Consider the following 18,263-nt stretch of genomic DNA (forward strand, 5'->3'; position numbering starts at 1 on the left):
GGCTCAATTTTTTCCAAGTGTTCACGTCTCCTCAAAAATACAAAAGTTCTGAATAAAACTAATTACGTGACTACCCACCGGATCTTCCACGATGACACAAAACTTACAAAGTTATGAGCAAGTTAAATCGAGATAATGCTAACTTGTAAGTTGGAGTCAAAGACAGAGCTAAGTTTTAAATAAGTTCTTCACTTAAAGTTGGTAGTATTTCTTGAATTAAGACGGACAATTTAGTTTTCTTTCATTGGAAATGAGAAAAGGTAATGGCTACTACTTGCTAGAATGAAGATAGTTTTTGAATGTTCCCTTTTGGATCTTGCCCAAGTTTTTATCATGTTGGAATTCGGAAATAGAATACTTATTGATAACTCACACTACGATTCATTTAGGCGTTGCATTTCAACTGTCTATCTATTCTTAAAAGCGTTTACGCTTCATAATATTATTAGTAAAAGTAAAATAATAATAACTATATTAGCCAGGAGCCTCTAGACCCTTGTTAGGCGGCTGGGTCGAGGGACTGTTTCAGTAGGTCAAACTCTTAATATACAGCGCTCTTATATACTCTCTCACTCTCTCGGCTCTTATATAGCGCTTATTGTGAAGAGATTTCTGTCTCTGTGGCCATAATTATTAAAACCAGTCTTACTAAAGGGTTCTGGGTACAGTTCCCTGTGTACCTCAAAGGTAACTGGGCTGTGGAGGTCTGATAGGCAGTCGCTCCATGTAAAACAGTGGTTCTCGGTTGCATCCTGAGAGACTGGAAGTTGACCCCAACATGTTAAGGAAAAGGCTAGGCAGATAATAACGCTATATAACAATATTTTACTGGTAGATCTTCAGAGCCATGAAGGTCAATGTTACCATTGAAAACAGCTGAAACGAAACTTAGTTAAACACGTTAATTAAGATTAAGCGGAGTTTGCTTTTCTTCGTTATTAAATGAATTAGTTTTAGTTAAGCCTGGCTTACTTTTCGAACATCTGTTTTTAGTCAGCGCGAGTCTGAAACTCGCAGACGAGGCGTATTTTGTTGATTTTCATTACACGAATAAAACTATTGAAATATTTGAAAAAGTCAAAGATGACTCCACATAATCCAAATGAGAGGCTATACCTATACGTAATCCAGGAATAGTTCCGTCGCTCACTTACGGCATTTCTTTGATAAACTGACTATTATTTTTGTGTCAAATCAATGATTTTTATTGGGAGAAAATTAGTTTATGAGATGATAATATTAATATCCACTATTTATTTAATAGACTATTTATCGGAGAAGGCTATCTTATCCCTGTGTAAGAAGTAAAAATAATTTAGTAAATTATGCCAACTTTTCTATCTCTTACACCTTTGTTCTGTTCGACTGTTTGGACCTGCGTAAAATGGGTCCGGGAATCAAACCGATACTCACCTATCTTTCGAGTAATAATAACTGAACCTTCCTTTTCCCGGTACAAATTAAACATTTTAAAAAGATTCCAATGCTCCTATATTTTTTATTAACTCAATGTGTTTATTCAGCTAAGAACATTTTTAAAGCTATCGCAATTCATTAATTTAATTAAAGGTATCTTCAAAGTAAATGTTTTTATTGAGAGTAAGGCAAACTGCGAATTGACCTTTTCCTCAATCCGCAATTAATGGCTTTCTTATCAGAAGAGATAATTAATTATGAATGTGTTTATTTCAGCGTTAATTATTATATTTGTGCGCCGCAAGATATATTTGAGTTATAGTGTTATAGTTATCGGCACGAATCTTGAGCTCTGACTTACATCTGCGCAGAAGTAATTTATTGGGTCCCTTTTGTGGAATGAAGTGAGGCGCGGGGGCGGGCTAAAGCGGTGATTGGCCCGCAGTGCATCGCATCATAGCCGTCACTCGGGATTGGTTCTTTGCTAATAAATCACTTCTGCGCAGATGTAGGTCAGAGCTCAAGATTCGTGCCGATAACTATATACTGGCTTCCGCCTGCGGTTTTACCCAGGCCCCATAAGATCTTTTTCGACCGTATAGTTGGGTGACTGTTCAATAGACCACTTGTTTTTGCAGGTACCATCTACCTTCCCCAAGTGCGATTTTTCAATGTGCTCATTTTATAAAGGCAGAGTTTTTTATATAAAGTCTTTTCTTTATTTTTCACGAAGTTTAGAGTCATCCACCAGAATATTTGTCACATTTAGCTCTAGGAACGCCAAATTTGAATCTGCCTATTTATTTAGGCATTTAGCATCCGAAATTCAGTTTCTCCGATTTTGTCTGTTTATTCAAACGTGTTCGTTTGACTGGACTACAATAACATTGTGGATTTGGTAACTGGGTCGGTTTAGCTAGTGTGTGCTAGTAGTCGATTACGGTAGGTAGTTGAATATTGTTTCGCTTGCTGTGATATGACAATTTTGGAGAACTGAGTATTGTGTTTTTTTTTGTTGGTTTTTAATATAGGTATTGTGATGAAGTTTTTGTAACCTAGTGGTAAAGCAACAGTCTCTTAAAGCTATTTTTTTTTGTAAAATAACAGTTTACTTTGCAAGTACAGTAAGTAAAGTATGTAAAAATGCATAGTGAACAGCGTTTTAAGAAAATTGATATTATGGTCTTGGACTTGGTATTCCAAGTCTGGCAGGTATATACCTACAGAAGATAAAAAATCTAATTTTTATGTACTTTAAACTTCAACGTTATATGACAAGGATAATCGTCACAAGAAATAACTTAGTATAGATTTAGGTAGGTATCTACTAGTGAATCCAAATTTTGTACCAAGAAGTATTTGTAATCTGTGTTCCCAGAATCGCTGGCTTTAGTTACAATATGTTTGAATATACATATTTCTGTGAAATTCAATACAACAATATGAAGCTTAATCCAGGAAAGCAGGTACTTGGAAACTCTCAATAAAACTTTTTCCAATTTAGCTATACAACCTACCGAATTACACGTAGGTACATGGTTTTAACATTTATCCTGTTTTGTTACAGATTCCTATCAATTTAATCATCAAGGAGATATTTATGTAAGTAGATGTTACATAATTTATGTAATATTTTAAGTTATTTCCGTAATATAAGAAATAATTGACAAGGATTTTTAGGCAGTTGCTTGTATTGTTGTCAGAATTTTCTTTCTTGTTGGTGCCGACGGCACAGCCACCCAACTTGTACCCGGCATACTACAACAACCTAGCGGCAGTTTGTAGTAGCCTTAAAATGATTAAAAATAATAATACCACTGTTCGTTGGAATTTGTATAAGTCAAGAACGTGGGACCGTTCTTGAGTTCCTATCCAAACCAAATACTTAGGCTTTGTTCGGACTATTTAGCAAATGGTTTATGTGAAGTTTGCACAAAATCGAGCAGTTTTTAATTTATCACATTCTTGGAAGAAAATTGTGGACTTTAGGTATACGTAGTGAAGCACGTACCTATTCTAAAGAATATTTTAGTATTTTAATACTTTCTTGAAAACCCATACACCAAAGGTTATAGCGTGTACTAATTAACAAACAAACTAATCACAACACGTAAACATCGCATCACCCTCCGCAAAGTAGGTTAATGGTAAGAAAACACCTCTGTTTGGCATTCAATCAGGTTTAAACGATATATTTGCTTGTACGTTGTGTACCTAGACTTGTATTACTAACAAAACGTAGACATACTTATACTTACCTTATATCAAGGAAAAGCTCGTGGTACCCCAGCGGGGCCCAGCAGCGCCAAGGTCTGACGGGCTGCGGGATTGTTCGAAAGAGTTACCGCGGCCCTGGTACATAAAAGACCTACGATGAAACATGACGGTTTTTATTCAGTAAGAGTCTGACACTCCCTCACCACTGCTAACCCACAGCGGGAGGGGTCATTCGACGATTTTCGATGTCGTTAAAAAAAAAGCTTGGTGCGGTTGATCCATGGATGGGTAACCATGTACACATGTATGTTATAATGAGATCCTTCTTGTTTCGGTAGTCAAGGTAAAGTGTAGGCCTCGGCAGTAATTTGTTCATCATTGGTAGTCGTTACGGGTATTTTAAAGTCAGAAAGTCTGTCAACCTTACTAAGGGGTATCAGGTTGCCTGGGTAACTGGATTGAGGAGGTCAGATAGGCAGTCGCTTCATTTAAAACACTGGTACTTAGTTGGTATGCAGTTAGACTGGAAGCCGACCCCAACATTGTTGGGAAAAGGCTAGGGAAACGATGTCCACTTGTCAAAATATGGGTCATCTTAACAATAAGGCTATCAAATAAGGCTGTTAATTACGTATGCATTTCCCATTCCTTTGAAAGTCAGTAACAAGAACTATTTAAATATTTGTTTTAACCCTCCACTTAGTTTTAATTCTGTTGGGTACAACTTATTTGAGTTAGTAAGGGCTTCAAAAGTTGCACTTCCCCTAAGGGGTTAAATAGAGTCCTTATGGTCTTGACTCATTTGAATAAACATCACGACTGTTTTCCTAGAGGGATGAGCTGAAAGCCTCTCTTGCAGGTAACTGTCCTAGTTAAATGGTATAAACTATATGAATAAGATATAGCCAGTAATGTACTTCGTGTAAAAGTGTTTGCTCAAAAGGGCATTTTGAAATAATACATAGGTATTTAATTACGGGTATCTTATTTGATACTTCCTTTACTGCATAATGTTGTAAAATACTGGTACTCAGCTACATCAGGTTAGACTGGAAGCCGACCCCAATATAGTTGGGAAAACGACTCGGAGGATGGACTTTACATAATGTCATTAATGTAAATGTCTTAGGCTCTAGGATGTTTATTTAGTAGAAACATATTTACAAAATATTTATATTAATTTAAAAAAGTTAAAATAGACTTATATAATATACAACTTAAAACTAATACAGGAATCTCTATCAGGAATCTTTATCCGAGTGCGAGAAGTAACATCGGAATCTTGTTATATCATAGTTCTTAAATAACATGGGAAGCCAAAATAGAACACAAATTCTAAAAACAATACGCCATTTGAGAGATTTGAACCCAAGAATTGCTTTTGTTCTAAATTCACATAAGACCATCAAAGCAATATAAAAGACTTTTCCTTAACAACAACATGTAATTTAAGCAATCAATGAGATGTTTTCAAAAATATATATAAATAAGTACTTACAAGGAAAATCAAAGGGCAATTTGTACTTGAATACAAAAAAAACACCCACTCGTACAATTCGCTTACCTACATAAAACGGTTTACAAAAAAAAAATCTTTATACTTTCAAAAGGGGATTAAGTACGTATAAAGGTTATTAACGGTCACCAAAATTAGTCTGAAAGCCATTGAGATATTCTTAAAATACTGTCTTTGATGAACACTCTAGTAATTAGATAATATGAAATTAATTACCTACTTAATTACACTGAAGGTAAGTATTTTATAAAATGCTTTTTCAGTCACATTTTTACACATAGATAGATAAAGTGGGTGTTACATTGTGGGAGTTCTTATCGTTAAGATAAATATCTTCTAGACTACCTACGACTAGGTATTTATAAAATGCTAGCCGTTTTCCCGCGGTTGTCCCTGCGTCCCGTGGTAACTACTACCCTTGCCTGGTTAACTCGGAAAAAGTGAGACTTCCCAATAGTGAAAAAAATCTGAATCGGTTCAGTAGTTTCGGAGCCTCCTTTTTATTACATAGGTATGTATAAATACAGCCTCTTTATCATCCCACTGCTGGGCACAGGCCTCCTCTCACACGGAGAAGTATTGAGCATTAATCACCACGCTAGCTCAATCCGGGTTGGTGATTTCAGACTATAGTCCCGGTTTCCTCAAGAAGTTTTCCTTCACATAAAAAGGCTGTAACAGTACAAACAACCAGATTGACAACGTTGTATAGCAGTTTCACCGTACAGAGAGGCACATGATGCGTTTATCACATAAAAATTAACACAATAAGTTAACAAGACAAAAAAATCAATATTTCACAGACATTTTAGAAGTGCTAATTAATACTAAAACAAAAACCAGTCGTATTGTCGCATCTACATTAGAGTGTCACGAAAATAACCGTTAGGAACCGTTCCAGTTCTGTAATAGTTCTTTTTCGGAATCGTGTGATATTGTCACGTTTTGGATGCAATGAGTATGTCACGTTTTGGTGACGAAAATATGTGTCACAGTTACCTGTTTGTGGTGAAATTGATTATGTTATAAAAGCTGTATGAATGTGATTAAGTCATATTCATATTTAATTGTGGGAAACAGTGTGATTTTAACTTTATTACCATATACTTTTACCAACATTTATCTTGAGCCATTATTATCACGAGGATCTGTTTCTATGTTTATTCTTCATATCGATGGTCTAGCTAGCTAGTTTATTAGGTCAAAGATGTAACTGACTTAGAACGATAGATAAAGTAAAGCACTTTTTAAAAAAATGTGCCATTATACTTTTAGTATTACTTCAGCCATTTTAATTATAATTCAAAAATATTCTCTATTAAAATTCTAAACTGGTTCCATACATATTTTTTTTAATTACACGGGGTTAGCCTGTCTCTCTGTTTTTTAAAGTGAAGCAAAAAACCTTTTCTAATGAACTAATTACTCTGAAATTGTTTGTAGTACAAAACGAGATATATTTCGACACTCGTTTGTAGTAAGCACGCGTACTCTTTTAAAAACCACTAAAATGTCTGTACTGGTAACACTAATTGGGGCACGCGAAGCTTGTATGTGTCACTTCAAATATATTGCAGAAGTATCATAAATTATTTACTTAGTTTTGCAAAAAATCCAGTTTATCGATTGTAGTTTATGTGTGTCCTTTTTTTTAAAGGTAGTCTTTTTTGTGTTTGCAAACATTCAATAAAGCGGTTTGTTTTTACACCCTCAGATTCAAAAGAGCAGCTACTTAAGAAAGATTAGGGTTGTTTTACATCCACAGTGCTATTAGAAAGTTTTATATTAGGATGCTCGCGCTTAGGATGCATAGAATTCTTTCAGTGCAAGAAAGAAAGAAACACGCAAGAAATATATAAAATATAGTTTTTGAATAGCTCGATGGATAATCACTATTTATAAAAAAAAAGGTATTTTGGGTTAGGTACATAACTACAGTGAAACCAACAAAATTGTGTCCTTGGAGCGCCTGTGTCATGCTACTTATGTGTATGCCATTTCATGCATCATCATCTCACGAGCCTATCCCCAACTATGTTGGGGTCAACTACCAGTGCATGCCATTTCATACATTAGTCAAACAAAGTGCCATTTGAGCCTTCTGAATAATCTAATGTCAGTGGCTTGTCAGCCAGGTTGTCTCACCGTACTACAATTGTCATTACTTAGGAGTCCTGGAGGCCTGAGTTAGCGCATTGTAAAGCTCGGTGCACCGCTCGTATTATAGTGCTTATCATTCTTTAGAGTTACTAGAGATGGCCGGCGGTTTTACTCGTGTCTAAAGTGTTATATTTGTTAATCAGATATTGGTAAAATTATAAGTGAAAGTTCTTGTTTTATTTTGAGATAAGTAGCTGAAAATGGGTGTTTTTAATCAAATATATGCAGGTAAGGTAATAAGTGAGTTCTTATTTTATCTTGTGATAAGTGGCTCAACAATACCTTAGCATTTTCTTTCGGTTAAGTTAGGTTTTCTTCACGGTGACTCTGTCTATTGAAAGGATGAATTGAATCAGTCAACTGTCTTTTTAAAACTAATAGACGTCATAAAATAACTTTAAGTTAGTATTACCTACTGAATGATAGATATAAAGTAATTCTGACGATCCAATATCTAAAATTTTATATTATAGGTTTATGTGCTACATGCTATCTATCGATAGAAACCTTTGAAATGGAACTTTTCAATCTCACGGCATCACATTGTATGCTCATCAATTTTCAACCCGATCGAGCATATTTAATATAGCGTCAGAGTTTATAACTCAATTTTCACGTTAAATATAATTTTCTCGAGAAAATAATATTTTACTATAGACGAAATTCATACATTAAATTCTCACACGTTTATTTAATAAAAGGTAATAAAATCGTTTTCAAATAAAAAGAGTTAAGTGTGAAAACGTAAAAGTAATTCTGAATTTGAATTTGGTTTCGTTTTGTTTTACGCCTTCTTTCACACGTTTAAATTAATTTGGTTTTCGAGAGACATATTTTTTCTTTTTAAGTGTGCGGCTGAAACACTTAGGTACCAATTAGTAAGTGTAATTTTAATTTTATTCTTACATTGCCCATTTAAAATAGCATAGTAAATTGAATTAAACAAAACAGCAAGAACATTAGGAATTTTGTGTAAGGTTTTTAATGGTTTTTTATAGGTACTTTAAATAATATTTTATCATGAGTCAGGTTAGGCACATAAGGTTTCGAATCAATTTTACTAGTTTGTTTTGTCTATCAGATCAATAGGTTAGCTATTCAGTAGAGGTTATAATGCTTTCTTATGGGAATGAAACATGTTTAAGGTTCAACACCAAGAACAAATTATCAAAACATCTTTTAAGACTCCTTTAAAAACATTGATTTCACTTCACGTTATATTAAAATTAAGCCTAATACAAAGAATAAGCTCACCCTAACGAATTATACAACCATTTACCTAAAGATAAAGAATATAGGTTCAAACAAGGACAAAATTGCTAGTATACAATAACTGAGTTCAATCTAACGTACTGTCAGACAAACCGATCTCGTTCAACCCATTCCGAACTACGAACACGTTCCGTGAACAGAGTACAGTCGGACGCAAGAGTTTGTGTTCACTTTATTGTTACCACGTATTGTTGTGTTTACTGTAACCACGTATTGCTTAGGTGTTGTTTCTTATGACACATTTTCCATCTAGACGGAACTGGAAATATATTGTTCTTAAAAACAAAATTAGAAGAATTATTAACTGTGTGATTCCAGCCTTAGGAATAAAAAATAAGAATGCAACGCTATTTCAAATATCCAACCCATCGTTTGTCATAGAATTCGAATTAGAGTTCACTACCTACTGTCTTATACTGACATAATATATTTGATAACTGAATAACTAATCTGAAACACGTTCGGGACTTGACTTATGAAACATCTTGATTGCACCATACACATGGGTACATAGCCTATGTTTTATACAAATAAAATTATATACGAAGACAAAACTATTTACAAAACATTATATAACAATACAAAACATTAGTATACATAGTCAGGGCGCCGACTGTACTCACAGTTTCAGCAGACGTTGGTCACGTAGCCCTGTATGCTCATTGTTAGCGCGTAAAGAACGCCAACGTGCCCAACACTATTTGTTGACGGAACAAAATGTTTTAACAGTCCATAGTATAGTGTAGTTTGTAATAAAATTGGACACTGCTGCCTTACACAGAGTAATTGAGAACCTGCTCCTTTTTGGAAAGGCGGACAAAAAGTAATCTTAAACATTTCCGAAAATTGACTAATGTAACATCTTGCTTGCACTATATGTAATATTTTATAAAATTAATTTATCTTACATACAAAAATAAAACTATTCACTAAACGACGCAATATTAATTGCTCGACACAATCTCAAACCGACGACGCCATAAAAATTGCTCGACGTCATAATACACATAGTCACGGCGCCGACTGTACTCACAGTTTCAGCAGACGCCGGTCACGTAGCCCTGTATGCTCATTGTTAGCGCGTAAGGAACGCCAATGTGGCCGACACTATTCGTTGACGGAACAAAATGCTTTAGCAATACCCTTTTCCATATTGACTAATGTGACACCTTGCTTACACCATATCTACACCTATGTTTTATACAAATAATTTGTCTTTTGAGCAAGAAAAAAACTAAAAAACGATGCAATAAAAATTTCTCAACATAATAGAACACATAGTCACGGCGCCGACTGTACCCACAGTTTCAGCAGACGCGGGTCACGTAGTCCTCTATGCTCATTGTTAGCGCGTAAGGAACGCCAATGTGGCCGACACTATTTGTTGACGGAACAAAATGTTTTAACTGACTGCGTGTTTGTTGGTTGGTTTAGAAATGTTTATTGGAATAAGCAATATTTTTTAACAATCTATTTTAGGGTCGTATTTTCTTTCATATGATGATGTATCACTTCATATCATCATTGGCATACCTACTGATTGTTCGAAATTTAAGAGTTCTGATATAGAGAAGGTAAACGTTGATAATAGCTCATTACCATGGTAAAGGTGAAAACAAAATTCGTGAGGTTTTAGATCTCAATGTGCTAATAATAAGAATTCGTGTGTGCTTCAGGATGGTATGTAGATCAAATATTTTCAAATATTTTTGTCTTTTCAAATATTTTTGTACTTTCACATTGATTCAGTAACCTTTACTTGATTAAAGGAACGAAAAGATACCAAAATAACTGTAATTTTAAACGAATCTTGAAAATTACACCCGTATTCCTGATGCCCACAATTCCATTCTATTGTTAAAATAACACAAAGAGTGTCTTCAACTTGAAAAACCTAACCTATTTCTAGTACATAAGCTATGGCTTTCTTCTGAGGTCAACTGTACCCTCTATTGTCGAGACATAAGACTCGTGTCAGTTGCATCTTAACCTGTAAACGTTTATATAAACAGTTTACAACACCACGAGTAGGTATGGGCTGTGGTCTCACTGAAAGCTGAGCGGAGAATGAGCGGAGCGGAAAAGCAATTTGGTGTTTTTACAAAATATTTTAAATCTTTTGTATTGATTTTCTTTTAAAACAAATATTAAATGTTTGTAATAATTCCAAAAATTGTTAATAATGAAAAATACTTACTCTCAATAAGGATTATGCACTGTGTCAATTAATTGTAAAAGACTGTGACATTTGAAGGTCGTTATTGAAAAATTGTTTACATGTTTTATTCATTTTACTTGTTGCGTAGCATGCAAATGCATTATATAAAAAGTTCGAAAATTGATATAAAAGAATGTTCTTTTAGCTTTATAGCTGGTTAATCATAAAGTTCAAAATCATTTTACATCTCCACTAAAAGTCAAAACATTTATTTTTTCAAATAGTTTCAATTTTTTTTCTAATAGTCTTTCGAATCGTCAAACTAGTTGCATGGTTCCAAAGAGGTTGGTCTCATGTTGAAGAACCGGCAAGAAACTTCATACTTATGTCAATAATGTCAATTCTTCGCTCACTTCTTCCCTCTTCCACTGTGACCTCACCTTACATCTAAATCGCCTTACCAGCCCTAAGCCTGTTCCTTTGTTATTCTCGCCCCCTCAGAGGTCAGATAGGAGCCTCCCATTGTTAAGGATAATCGGATAGGTGACCGAGTATCATAGCTTCGACGGTGAGTGTCCGCCTCGTGTTAGATTAAGGATATTACCACTATTTCTGGGTTCAACCATAATATGGCCAATAGTTGATTTTTGCTCATAAATCAGTATGAAGATGAATGGAAGTGATGTGCTTTGAAAGGCACGTTGAAGTGTACCTATGTAACTTTTCTAGTTTACGAGTAAGTGTATGTTGGTAGTTTCTAAGCATACCTTCTTGCATACCAATGACTTGGAAGTCTGAAATCGCCAATCCACCCTGGGCAAGTGTGGTGATTAACGCCCTGCAGAGGAAGAGTAAAAAGGCTGATGATGACTTACGAAAAAGCATATCTATAGGCAAATGTAATAATATACTGCTTTCTGAACCAAAGGTCTCAAGTAATTGCAGAATTATCAAAGAATTTAGCAATAACAAATAGTGTCAGGGCTATCATTACCGTTAAAGGAATAAAGCCTAATGGATTAGAACTAAATGAGTTTGTATCAGTTCTAGCGGTCGATAATATCTACATTTACATACATAACAACTGGTTGTCTGCTTATGGAGAATTAAATGGAGCAACTTTATTATACTAAGCACATATTGGAATCTATACTAATATTATAAAGAGGAAAACTTTGTTTGTTTGTTTGGTTGTAATGGATAAACTCAAAAACTACTCTACCGACATTAAATATTCTTTCACCATTAGAAAGCTGTATTATCTGCGAGTAACATAGGCTATATTTTATCCCGGTGCGGGCAGTAGCTCCCACGGGTGAAACCGCGGGAAAACGGCTAGTGTAGGTACTGTATGTTTGTAGATGCAGTTTTTCTCAGATTTTGATAGGTATATAGATCCTTTTATAAAAATAACTAGCTAATTTCTGCGGCCCTAATCTTTCCAAGGATCTACACACATCACCTTGATAAACTCCCTATCTCTGTGCCTTTCGTTGCAGCCTTTTACCATTTTGAAACAGAGAAAACTTTCGCGTTTGATGATATATATGAATGATAGTCAGGATTAATATATGCCAATCTAACTTGCCTCGCTAGATGCTCAGGAAGTTTTAATGCCGAGAATATTAACTTTAATTGTTCACTATTTTCAAGATTGGTTTGATTACCGATTTTAGCACATTGATAAGGTTTTGTCTTAATAACATATGATTCTCAATATTCTATTATTTACCGTTTATTTACTTTAACAAGTTGACCGTCCACTATATTTAATCACTCGGTGTTTATCACTGACTTATGTGACAGGGAAGTTCACATTCCACTGTTCTGTGGCACTGTGGCACATACAAATATGTCTTCTGGTCTACTCACTGTATTATAAAGTATCAAATTACATACGAACTTTTCCTAAATGCCAGCGAAACTGCAACCTTTGTGCTCGAACACTCGCTACAATAGCCGTGTATGCACGCTAACAATTTTGGCGTAAAACTCGTCATAGGAACACAAACAAACATCACAATAGTAGGTAAATACGAAAAAGTTGACACATATTACACTTTTATTTGTAGATAGTCGTCTAAACAAATACACAAACGTTTGAACGCACATTTCATAATCGAACGTAAGAAAATCATAAGGAAAAAAACCTTTCTTTACCACAAAACCTCGTGGCTTAACTTTCACTTTTCAAAAGAAAAGGATTTATAGACAGATTTTGATATAACCTCGACCTTTCCTTAACAAAGACTCGATCATTTTTAATGCGTAAAAAATGGAATTCTAAAAGAAAAGACAAGAATTTTTCTTATGATTTAAATCAGGTAAGTATATTAGTTTTCTGGTTTTTATTAGCTTTCTGCTAAAACATATTGATGAACTCTGAAGTTGACCATGAGTGAGTGTACTAAAGTCATGAATTAACCTAACATTACTACGCATGAAAAAGCATCAAATAGCTGAATTCACATAGGTAGTTATTTGACGAGAACTCATCAGGTGGTGAATGGTATTAATTATATGATTACCTACACCTACCATTTATATTTTAGAGCTCAAAACGACTTACAAAAATACACTCTTTTGCAAAAAAAACGGGCACCTATGCGAAATCTTGGTTTTAAGGACTTTACGTGTATTTCAAAGGGTTTTAATGATTGTAGTATGTTTCTAGCATCAAAAGGGTTTGCCAAGCATGCGTGAGAGTGTATTCTAAATTTGAATTTTGTACAATTGCTAAGAAATTGGTTAAACCTTGTTATGGACTAATTGCTAGCAGAAAGTTCGTCGGTGTTTCGAAAAGCTTTTGAAGTGATTTTCAGAAAAATGATAATGCAGTTTTAATGAATGATTAATGTACTTTTTTGTTAGATCAAAACATTTTTGAAAATCTATGCGTATTTGATAAAATTTTCACCTGCTCTAAATGGGTTATACTGATGATTGATGGCAATGTTAAGAGTTTCGGTATTTTAGTGTAAAGCGTTCTATTGTTTAGATATTGTACCCACGTGTTTTAAAATATCGCTTTTTCATAGATAAACACTATTTAGAAGAGTATCAGTACCTTTGGCTGCGACAAAACCTATTTAAAGTAAGCAGTGCCGATCACAACTCGTCTCCTATCGGACTTTGTCATTTAAAAATACCAAATTTTGTGATAAATGTTCAAATTAACCACATGAAAAATTATGAGGAGGGTTAAAGCTATCTAAAAAGTCAAATTATTGCCGCGTTGAAGCTCTCGATAACTCCATAGGTATCGGGTTACTAAACGACGATTTAGCTGAAAGGGAGTCAAGAATTCAAAATTATTGGCCAAACGTATGGTTCTTAAGAAATGAGTAGATAGCCAATTATTGTTATGATTTAAGCAGGAAAGTGCTGTAGATGCCAGAAAATCTCATTGTAGGCAAGTTTATTTAATCAAATGACCGTGGGATGAAAACACGCTATTTGAACGCTCAGACTCATAGATCTTCAGAGTTCTACGGAGTTTCCCAAGAGACGAGGTTGTTTAAAAATCAGTGATTATGAGACCTTAAGACCTCGTGCTCACAGCCTATGCGCTATTTTCTGTATTTTGTAGAATTTCAAGACTTTCAAAAATGTCAAAGTCTTATAGGAGACGAGTTGTGATCGGCACTGCTTACTTTCAATTGGTTTTGTCGCAGCTCAAAGTACTGATACTCTTCTAAATAGTGTTTATTTATGAAAAAGCGATATTTTAAAACACGTGGGTACAATATCTAAACAATAGAACGCTTTACACTAAAATACCGAAACTCTTAACATTGCCATCAACCATCAGTACAGCCCATTTAGAGCAGGTGAAAATTTTATCAAATACGCATAGATTTTCAAAAATGTTTTGATCTAACAAAAAAGTACATTAATCATTCATTAAAACTGCATTATCATTTTTCTGAAAATCACTTCAAAAGCTTTTCGAAACACCGACGAACTTTCTGCTAGCAATTAGTCCATAACAAGGTTTAACCAATTTCTTAGCAATTGTACAAAATTCAAATTTAGAATACACTCTCACGCATCCTCGGCTAACTCTTTTCATGCTAGAAACATAATAAATTCATTAAAACCCTTTGAAATATACGTAAAGTCCTTAAAACTAAGATTTCGCATAGGTGCCCGCTTTTTTTGCAAAAGAGTTTATTTATTTCTTCAAATTCCTCAAAACAAGTTTCAGTAACATCGTTCACAATTGGTAACATTACTTAAATTAATCACTTAGCTTATTGTTATTTTTTTCATAATCATTCGGGAAACGCGTAGAACATTCCAGAAAAAATATTGCTCCAGTAATATTAAAAGCAACGGCAATAAGAAATAAAAATGGCGCCTATTTTGAACTAGAAGACAACAGATAACAACGCATTGTTATCCAACGGCTAAGATATTCATTAAAATTGTTGCTTTTTGTTGTTAAAAAATATTAATTTTCTTCTAGTTATGATGGTTATTAATTTAAAATTCAATTTTGTACTTATATGCCAAAGTTGACTCTTGTGAATTACAGAACAAAGATATGATTGCTTCTATGACGAATTTTGGTTGGTGGTTTTCTGGAGAGTAGCTCAGCTGCCAGGACATAATATACTTAGTGCACAAGCATTTGCGCAGACACAGGTGCGAACTCACTCTCATAGCCCGATGGGACGGCAATCCGACACTGAAAGAAAGATCTCGGCTAAGGAACGACATTTACGTACTCTCCAGGGCACGGGTGCATCATGAACAAAATGTAGGCTCTGCACGCTTTGGAATCTAAAAGTTGAACCCGATATCAATTGAATCCGAGTTCCCGTGTAAGTCGTTCTTACGACCATTAAACCAAGGCAGTCCTTATTTCATTAATATCAGTAACAAAATAGGTGACTCCCATCCCTATACCGATGTTCGGTCACGCCACACAACGTCAGAATAGCTTGAGTTTTATGCGATTGTCGGTGTAACAGTGGTTACGATTGTAATCGCAGTTTTACGTTACCCCCTGAGTTATCGGCGACCCAAATCTTCTTTATTTCGTAGTTGTAAATCTGTGCTATATATTGTATAATCACTGTATGTTATATTATGCTGCTGTAGTATTATAAAGAAGGGCGGGCAGAGCGGTTTTACCTACAGGACGCGGTTGAAACCGCAAGAAGCTACGTACTTATCATATAGGTGCAACAATTATTCTGTTCTTTACTCTAAGTTACAAATATTACTAAGGCCTCCTTTCTAATTGGACCGTAAATAATGTACACACATTCACACTACCCTATGAAGAAGAGCTCGTGGCTAAGTCAAAGCCGCGCGGATCGATCGATCATAAGGTTAAGCAACGCTTGGCGCGGTCGGTCCGTGGATGGGTGACCATCTTGTCATAATGAGTTCTTCCGTGTTTCGGATGGCACGATAAACTGTAGGTCCCGGCTGCCATTTAAACATCTTTGGTAGTCGTTACGGGTAGTCAGAAGCCAGAAAGTCTGACAACCAGTCTTACCAAGGGGTATCGGGTTGCCCAGGTAACTGGGTTGAGGAGGTCAGATAGGCAGTCGCTCCTTGTAAAACCCTGGTACTCAGCTGCATTCGGTTAGACTGGAAGCCGACCCCAACATGGTTGGGAAAAGGCTTGGCAGATAATGATGAGATGATTCACACTACCCTATATTTTGGCTATTACCTATATTGTTATTACTCCTATGTGCTTACGACGCGGATGAAATCGCGCGTAACAGTTCAACTAAGCTTTTGTAAATCATTAGTTTAAAAAATACTGTAAAAGCTTTTCAAAAGACATAATTTGTATCAAAATACGACACTGAGAACCCAAACTCAAAAACGTTTCTTCAAATTAGGCTGATAAATCAGCACTTTTAGAACGTCAAAAACAAAAGACAGCCCCCAAAACGCCCGCCCTTCACCACTTCCTATGTGTTTTTGCTGGGAAGAAGTGGCGCAACAAACTCAACAGCAACACATGTTTATTGATTACGAGATTATTAATAAATCAATATCAAGAACAATTCCTTGTTATATCGCGACCCAAATTAACTAATGAACTTAATCAAATCCTTTATTGAATTTACTATAACCTGCTTTTGAAACGTATCACGTTTAGAGCACGAGCACACTGCAAACTTTTAGTCGGCCGATAGTTTGTTTGGGCTCATAATAAGCTTCCAGTCTAACCGGATGTAGCTGAGTACCAGTGTTTTACAAGGAGTGACTGCCCTATCTGACCCCCTCAACCCAGTTGCCCAGGCAACCCAATACCCCTTGGCTAGACTGGTGTCAGACTTACTGGCTTTTGACTACCCGTAACGACTGCCAAGGATGTCATAAATAAGTATGAAGATGAATGGTAGTACTCACATTACAAAGAGCAGGTAGGTATTTAACAGGTATCAGGGCGGCTAAAAACTTTGACGGTATTTTAATTATTTTCTTAAATATTTTTTCCCAACCATGCATCGGGCCAACTGTCAACCGACTGTTTAGTCTAGAGTGTGCGAATACTCTCACTGTTTTGATACTAATTATAATGATTGAATATCCGATATTCGATAGTAATTAACGTTACACGTGTGATATTGTATTACGAGTTATTAATAGTATCAATGATTATGAGGAATATTAGTCTCACTACCGCTCTGAGTATCGGAGACCTTGGGGAAAATGTGTATCAGCCAATACGCAGAAGTTTTACGCTGAAAGGACGCGGCCGAAGTTATGCACTTGATTTTACGTGGCTGTTCAACTGACACACCGTAGGTTTTAGTTTTTACAGACTTGTGAGTATTTGAAAATAAATCTCTTAGTTGTAAGTATAATTATCAATACCCACTTACAATTAATTTAATTAGTATTGGACTATAAGAAAATACACTTAAAACATATCATTTAATACATGTTGTATATACCTAAAACTAATACATAAACTGTGGTGAAATTATTGTGTGAAGTCGAATTTCTGTATCATAATATTATCAGATAGATATTCTTACTAATTACGTAAACAATATAACTGATTTTACCTGAAACTAAGTTTGTAGATGACGTTCTACTAAATAATAAGTAAATATATATTACTGTATGTCTGATCTGTTGAAGATAAGTTAGTAATTTTAATTAAAAAGGACCATTTGTTAATTGTGAAGAGTGTGAAATAAATTAAATAATGAAGTTTTGAAAGTTATGCAAGAGTTGGGTAATAATTTAAAAATGTGTCTGACAGCAAAAGTTATTGGGTAAAGAATTTGTGAAAAAAGTACTTTTAAAGTCAGCTGTTCTTGAATGGATTATTCTTATATTATATGGATTATTAATTATAACATTTTTATGTATGTTTTGCATGTTCTTGTGTACAAAATCAAATATTCCATTGATCAAAGACATTTTCAGATTAGGACAAAAGATTAGCGAATTTAGGGTTTTTATAGTTAAAAAATGATAATACGTACTTATCTCGTCTGTTTATTGTTCTGACTCCAAAAACGCTGAATCGATTAAAATGAA

The 18,263-nt window shown here is 34.9% G+C and overlaps 1 protein-coding gene across 1 annotated transcript in view; it reads left to right on the plus strand.

Annotated features, from left to right (window-relative positions):
• Window positions 1-18,263, plus strand: part of LOC110371493 (sex peptide receptor) — a 285,637-nt gene that overhangs the window by 18,226 nt on the left and 249,148 nt on the right. The window contains exon 2 of the mRNA XM_064042429.1: window positions 2,984-3,018. The gene's annotated coding sequence lies outside the window, so the exon portion shown is untranslated. The remainder of the gene's footprint in view (window positions 1-2,983; window positions 3,019-18,263) is intronic.

The sequence above is a fragment of the Helicoverpa armigera genome, chromosome 28 (genome assembly GCF_030705265.1).
Source record: "Helicoverpa armigera isolate CAAS_96S chromosome 28, ASM3070526v1, whole genome shotgun sequence".
Classification (NCBI taxonomy): Eukaryota; Metazoa; Arthropoda; class Insecta; order Lepidoptera; family Noctuidae; genus Helicoverpa; species Helicoverpa armigera.